Consider the following 8,089-nt stretch of genomic DNA (forward strand, 5'->3'; position numbering starts at 1 on the left):
ACCTCAAACTCCTGAGCTCAAGCGATCCCCTGTCTCAGCCTCCCGAGTAGCTGGGACTACAGGCATGTGCCACCATGCCCGGCTAATTTTTTCTCTATATATTTTTAGCTGTCCATATAATTTCTTTCTATTTTTAGTAGAGGTGGGGTCTCGCTCTTGCTCAGGCTGGTCTCGAACTCCTGAGCTCAAACGATCCGCCCACCTCGGCCTCCCAGAGTGCTAGGATTACAGGCGTGAGCCACCACGCCCGGCCAACATCATCTCTTCTGAAGTCACACTTTGCAGCAATCTGGGGAGTCCCCTTCCAACCTTCCCCTATAACTTCGTGTCACGGTTTTATGTGGCAGCTGCTCTCTGTATTTATTGTGGTACGCTGATGGCACCAGGGTAAAGATCCAGAATCCTCAGCTGTGAGCTCAAATATGTTTTCTGCTCAATGCAGCCGTTGTTTTCACCAGTGTTTCTCTTGACTGAAAACACTTCGTATGGAGTTTGCCTTGTTAATGTTACTCTTACCGATATATTCCATAGGCTCCTATCATTGGGAAATGTCCAGCAGATACAGGACTGATTTCTATTATAACCAGACCCACTACTTAAATAATTTAGCCATTCAACTCTCAGATGAACAGCTCACACTGTTGCAGATCTGTAAGTTAAATGCTCCAAGGCACTGGCTCATGGTTTTTTTTTTTTTTTTGAGACAGAGTCTCTGTTGCCCGGGCTAGAGTGCCCTGGTGTCAGCCTAGCTCACAGCAACCTCAAACTCCTGGGCTCAAGTGATCCTCCTCCCTCAGCGTCTGGAGTAGCTGGGACTACAGGCATGTGCCATCATGCCCAGCTATTTTTTTCTACATATATTTTTAGTTGTCCATATAATTTATTTCTATTTTTAGTAGAGACGGCATCTCACTCTTGCTCAGGATGGTCTTGAACTCCTGAGCTCGAACAATCCACCTGCCTTGGCTTCCCAGAGTGCTAGGATTACAGGTGTGAGCCACCGCGCCGGGCCTGACAGTATCAATTTTATTTGCAATAAAGAGCTTCTAACTTTCTGCTCTTCCTTGTGGAGAGAAGTCTCACGCCCTCCTGTCTCCTTCTAACTCCGCAACATCCATAAACTTGATGCTATTCTACTGCTCTTAAAAAGCCTTCTCTGTCTCTGGTACATAATCATTCTTCTGGTCCAAGTTTGAGAGGAAGGAAAACCCCCCTCCTTTCAATTTTCCATCTGAACTCAGTTACTCACCAGTTGAGTAGGTGGTCTCCGTGGGACTGCTAGGAAATTCTGCAAATGGGGATAATATGGGAGTGGGTTTCCTTCTTTCTGCTGTCTACGGACAACCTGGGTATTCCCAAGGACCCACACTGGGGGCAGGGCTCCTACATGGGTGGGGAGCATGAAGCCCCCAAGAGGGCTTCACCTGGAAGCAGAGGGTCCCCCCTGCCCCAGTCACTAATGGGGCAGCCTCAGTACCCGGGAGGGAACATGGGATGGGGTGGGGTTTCCTCACCTTTGACCTCTAGGTCCTGTGGGTCACTGGGCAGAGACCACACATCGGGTCGCTCATGACACTGAAGCTCCTGTAGGTCCCTCCTGTTTGGAGGTGATGTGGTCCATGAGGGAGACGGCCTGGTGTCCCCTCCCCTGGGGCGTGGAGCTTTGATTCTTGGTGGTGTGAAATCCATCTTCTTTGGTGAGAATAAATGCACCAAATTTGAGTTTTGAGAAACATCGCAACTTCACATTCTCACACCAGGCGTGATTGAGAGGGAGGGTTTGTCATAAGCTCCCGGGGAAGAAGGAAGTTTGGTGAGGGATGGGAGGGCCACATATACTCTCTGTCCCTTTTTGTTCTGGGAGCTGACAGGGCTCTGGTTTTTATACCCTCTTGTCCTGGGGAACCTGTCTGTGATCTGTCCCTGATTCCTTCCTGTCTCCAAAGCCTGGTTCTTCCCTCTTCAGAGGACAGTCCTGGGACTGCTGCCTCTATGTCCACTTACCCGTTGTCACCAGCTGCTGGGGGGCGCTGGGCTCAGACCAGTGGCGTCTGCTCTGATAGGAACAGCGGTGCAGCCCCGCCCTGTCTGGCAGCGTCTGTGAGATATCCCACATGTTCATCTCCTCACACACCAGCGGCTCCTTTCTGTTGGAGGGCTCAGGGCTTCTCTCGTGCAATATGCTCTACGCTTCAGCTTCGGGGGGCAGGGGGCGCGGCACAGGATGGTCACCTGGTCCTTAGATGGAATCATGAAGCCAGGCAGGGCTGTGATGTGAGGTCAGGAGAGATTTCCTAGGAGAAGGGGAACAGGTAATGGGCTTACAGGTATGTCTAGTTCTCACACCATCTTTCTACTACCTCCCCTCTTAAAACCACTGCTCTAAACACTCTAAATCCTGAGTCCCCACTTTTAAACTGCCAAGAGAGCTGGTATCTGGCTTAAACCAACAGAAAGGATTTCAGGATTTTTTTTTTTTTTTTTTCCGAGAGGCTAGATCTGGCCATGTTGCCCAGGCTGGAGTGCAGTGGCTAGTCACAGCATACAGTAGCCTTGAACTCCTGGGCTCTAGCGATCCTCCCAACTACAGGCCCACACCACTGTGCCCAGCTTAACTTCAGGAACTTTAAAAGGAATACTTGGCTCACACCTGTAATACCAGCACTCTGGGAGGCTGAGGAGGGAGGATTGCTTGAGGTCAGGAGTTCTAGACCAGACTGAGCAAAAGTGAGACTCCATCTCTACTAAAAATAGAAAGAAATTATCTGGCCAACTAAAAATATATACAGAAAAAATTAGCTGGGCGTGGTGGCGCATGCCTGTAGTCCCAGCTATTCCGGAGGCTGAGGCAGGAGGATTGCTTGAGCCCAGGAGTTGGGAGGTTGCAGTGAGCTATGATGACGCCATGGCACTCTACTGGGGAAACAGAGTGAGACTCTGTCTCAAAAAAAAAAAAAAAAGAAAAGAAAAAAAAAAGGGGAAGAAAAAGGAATACTCACTCTCCTGTGCCTCAGTCTTCCGGCATAGACATGGCCCTAGAAGAAAGTATTGGGTGAGAACAGTCCAGCCCCCCAGAACTGCCCGACCTCCCCCTGCATTCTTCTGTTTGTACCTGACACTTCTCTCCAAAACTCACCAGGGCAGAGCAGGGTGGGAAGAACTACGTGCATGATCCTGTGTCCAAGCCGGTCCTCTGGCCTCAGCTGAGATGCTCTTCTGAAGAGTCCTCGCCAGTGAGACAGACCCGCAGGAAGTTGTGGGAGGGGCCCCGCTCCCCAGGCAGAGGGGGAAGGTCCTGCACGTCCTTTCACCCTCTCCTACCTCGCGGTGGGGCTGCAGAAGTCCCTGCCACCACGCTGATTCATCCTTGAACTTCCAACTGAAGTCAGTCCAACGTGAACCCCGTTTCCTTTCCCAAATCCCACACGGGCATTCTAATCTTTCTATATAACGCAAGGACAGGGAGCGCTGCCAAGCTGAGCGCCGCTCTGAGATGCGGTTTGAGCTCACAGCCCTGCCCGGTCATGCTGCGCTTCTGTCCCTGTGCAGAGTCGGGCAATGGCGACGAGATCCTGCAAATCTGTGACCCCCGTGGGTGCAAACTGTCCCAAACAGGCATTGATGCAGAGGCAGTGGAATAATGATTAGTTTCCTTCCTTCCCTGTCTGTATTCCCAATGTATCGTTAGCACTCATTCTGTTCATGGCAACAATTTTGAACGTAAAGGAGGTGCTTCCTTTGGGTCCAGTCTGTTCTTAAACTTATCCACGTCCTGGACCTTACAGAGTCGCTCTGCCGTCCATTACTTTGGTTGGACCATGTAGCCTCCTTCCAACTTCACGGGGCCACTCTTCTCCAAAATCTGAAATAACTGAACAGCCAACCCTTACTGATTTTTCATTTTATGCCAGACATTATTCCACACAGATCACCTGGGAGACCAGGGTTGTCTTAACCTCCATAAAACGTGCGGCAGCTTCGTATATTGTTCTAAATTATTTAGTGCGTCCACAAAATCGCTTTAAAAATCCACAGGCATCTTCGTTAGAATTCCACCATGACAGCAGCGGCACCGTGAGTGATGTGGATGACAGGAGTTAGGTGGGACGCCACTGTGGGTGCAGGTGAAGAAGTCCACAGAAGGCCATCGGGGTTGCAGCAGGAGGTTGGCTGAAGTCACTCAATTCCAGCAGGGCTGGGTGTTGAGAGCAAGGCTGGGGATGAAGCGGGGACCCCAAGGCACAAGGTGACCCTTGAGGGAGGCAGAGGCTGGCCTCTCTCACCATCTCCAGCCTCCCAGAGAGCTGCCCTTCGCTCTCGATCTGCACCCAGGCTGGTGCAGGCGTTGGCCGACCTGCGGGAGGAGCGTGAAGGGAAAGGAGGGGCAGAGCGGTGGGCTTGACCAGGGGCTTCCACGAATGTGTGAGCCAGCAGGTCCCGTGCAACGTGTGGGCTGTAAGGGCCCACTCACCGCTAGTGGTCAACACACCTGTGGGAGGGGACCTGGGGACACTCCCACAAATTCCTGTGGTCCTCCTCGGAGTGCTGGGAGCTTTGAGGAGGTGGGAGCCATTCTTCCTACTGCAGGGATGACAGCGGTTGATTCAACCCTGGGGTTTCTGCGGGGCTTCCTCAGACTCCCAGCAGTCAAATAACTCTGGACAGCAGAACAGTGGTGACGCAAGCGGCCGTTTCCTGTGGTTTTCTGGCCTGTATGTGGCAGCAGCATCTTTCAGACACCCCTGGCTGTGGTTACAGAAATGAACCTAGAGGTGGACTGACGTTCAGCTCTGCAGCTTCTCCAACAGTTTCACAAGAACCTAATTCTGGCCGAGCCTGTGGCTCACACCTGTGATCCCAGCACTTTGGGAGGCCGAGGTGGGAGGATCCCTTAATGCCAGGAGTTCCAGACCAGCCTGAACAACATAGCAAGAGCCTGTTTCTACAAAAAACATTGGCTACAGATTACAAGTTCTGTGCGTGATAAAGATACTAAAATAACGGCCACACCAGCCCACCTCATGTGGTGCCCTCCCTGGCAGAGGAGAGAGAATCGGGATTTCTTGAATACTCCGCTGAGCAAACGGACCATTTTAATTCTTTAAGTTGGATTTTGGTTTATATTAAATGGAGAAAAGTAAGAGTTCAACTGGTATGTTGAAAGCAAAAAAGTGGAAAACAGGATTGGCGTCTTCAAAGACTCATGAACTGCCTGTTTGAAACTTCAAGGTAATTTCAAGGTACTTTACTAAGGCAACCTTTCCCTCCAGGGAACATGTCTGAAGAGTTACTGGGTCATCACAACTGAAGGATGCTTCTGGCATGTGCTGGGTGGAGGCCAGGGATGCTGACAAACATCCTTCAATGGACAGGACGGCCCCACATGGAAGAATCTTCCATCCCAAAATGTCAATAGAGCTGATGTTGAGAAACCTTGATGTTAGAGAGAGGAAAAACCAAAATGTTTTTTCTGTTCTCATACAATGCAGAATACTTCACCTCTGGTGACCAAAACGTGTGGATTTCTCCCCACCAACAACCAGCAGACACCATCTGGGTGGCCTCTAATTCGATTCGATTCTGACACCATGTACCTGGAGACAGTGTCACATCCGTCAGGTTAAGGGCTCAGTCCCACAAGACTGTTCCTGTTCAAGAAAAAAATACTCAGTGACATTTGTTAAATCAGGCAAGGAAGACTTCATTTAGGACCTTTGAGCCAGGTATAGGCACTTTCAATGGAAAAAAGCCAAACTTTGTAAAATAATTTTAAAGAGATTTATTCTGAGCCAAATTTGAGGATCATGACCCAGAGCCAAGCCCAAGAGGCCTTGAGCAAGTGGACTTGGTGTGGCTGGGTTACAGTTTGGTTTTATACATTACAGGGAAACAGGGGTTACAGGTAAAGTCATAAATCAATACATGGGAGGCGGCTGGGCGCGGTGGCTCAGACCTGTAATCCTAGCACTCTGGGAGGCCGAGGTGGGTAGGATGCTGGAGCTCAGGAGTTCGAGATCAGCCTGAGCAAGAGCCAGACTCCATCTCTACTAAAAAATATATATAGAAAGAAATTATCTGGACAACTAAAAACATATATAGGAAAAAATTAGCTGGGCATGGTGGCACATGTCTGTAGTCCCAGCCATTCGGGAGGCTGAGGCAGGAGGATCACTTGAGCCCATGAGTTCGAGGTTGCTGTGAGCTAGGCTGATGCCAGGGCACTCTAGCCAGGGTGACAGAGTGAGACTCTGCCTCACAAAAAAAAAAAAAAAAAAAAAAAAAAAAAATACGTGGGAGGCAGACATTGGTTTGGCCCGAAAAGGTGGGCCATCTGGAAGCAGGGGCTTACAGATTATAGGTGGGTTTAAAGATTCTTTGGCTTGTAATTGGCTAAAGACACAAAGCTTTGTCTAAAGACTTGGAATGTTTTTACATAGTTGTTGTTTATCAGAGATAAGCCAGGGGACATATATTTGTTGTGTAAATTGAGGAACTGCAGGTGTGTCTTGCATACCCTTAGGCCTTAATGGGTTACAAAGGGTGTCCCCAGGAAGGGAGGGGGGCACGATAAGATATGTCTAACCTCCTTCCTCCTGGCAGGCAATTTAGTTTTAGGATATTCCTTTGGCCACAAGGGGCTCCATTTAGTCAGCCGGTGGGGGAGGTGAGCCTCAAAATTTCATTTCAGTTCATAGCACCACGACAATAGGATCTTCAGTGGTGAGAAAGACCAGGCTCACCCGGAATTGTTAGGTCCGGAGCCAGAAGAGAGACACACGAAGACTCACGTGTAGCAAAATGCTGTTTATTTTGAGTATCTGGGTGCAGATGGGTGGAGCCCGAAAAAGGTGTCCACAAGAGAAAAGGAGAGACCCTTGGGGTTTTTAGAGGGTAATTCTGGGAGGAGTAAATAAATAAATAAACAACCGGGAGGGATAAGGAAAGTTCCCCTCTTGCATTCCATTCCCTTATCTGCCTAGGGTCCCGCGGAGGCTCTGTGCCTAACACACTCCTGGGAAGGGGAGAGCAGTGGGTTTTATAGGTGGTTTGGATGGAAGTTGAGGAGGGTGAATTCAGGAATACAGTGTGGCAGGTGGGAATGTATAGCCAAGGGGCAGGGTGTTGGATCAGTGGATGAAAAATGAGAGGAAATATCATGGAAAATGGAGATTCTTGCTGAAGGCAGGCCCAGGTGGCCAGACGTCACCTGGGATGGTGGCGAATGAGGAACAAGGTTAGACATTGAGGGTGGTGGGGGTTCTTCCTAAGATTGGATTTTATAATACAAGGAAGTGCAAAATGGGGCTAGGAGAAGCCTCAGGGGCATGACAAAAGTTTGGCCAAGCAGAGAATTTTTGTCACATCCCCCCACTTCAGAGGCCCATCACGAGTCCCAGGTTGTGACCTTTACTTCTGACCAACTGCCTACAAATTGGAGGTTTCTAGAATGGCTCACAGAACTCTGGGAAACACATTACTTACACTCACCCATTTGTTACAAAGTGTATTTTATTTTATTTTGTTTATTAATTTATTAATTTATTTTTATTTTTTTGAGACAGACTCTCGTTCTGTTGCCCAGGCTAGAGTGCCCTGGCCTCAGCTTAGCTCACAGCAACCTCCTGGGCTCATGGATCCTCCTGCCTCAGCCTCCCGATTAGTTGGGACTACAGGTGTGCACCACCGTGCCCGGCTAGTTTTTTCTATTTTTAGTAGAGATGGGGTCTCACTCTTGCTCAGGCTGGTCTCAAACTCCTGAGCTCGAGGGATCCTCCTGCCTCGGCCTCCCAGAGTGCTGGGATTACAGGTGTCAGACACTGTGCCCGGCCACAAAGGATATTTTAAAGGATATAGATGAGCAGCCAGAGAAGGGTTACATAGGACGAGGTTCGGCAGTGCCCCGCGCACGCTCGCACAGGGGTTCTATCCCTGTGGAGCTGGGTACACCACCCTCCTGGCATGGGGGTGTGTTCCTCACCAAGCAGGAAGCTCCTCCAAACCCTGTCCTTTTGGATTTTTAGGGTGGCCTCCCTAGAGAGTAGAGCTTGATTAGATTATATAACTGGAGGTTGGTGATGAACTTGAACTT

The sequence above is a fragment of the Eulemur rufifrons genome, chromosome 24 (assembly GCF_041146395.1).
Source record: "Eulemur rufifrons isolate Redbay chromosome 24, OSU_ERuf_1, whole genome shotgun sequence".
NCBI classification, from domain to species: domain Eukaryota; kingdom Metazoa; phylum Chordata; class Mammalia; order Primates; family Lemuridae; genus Eulemur; species Eulemur rufifrons.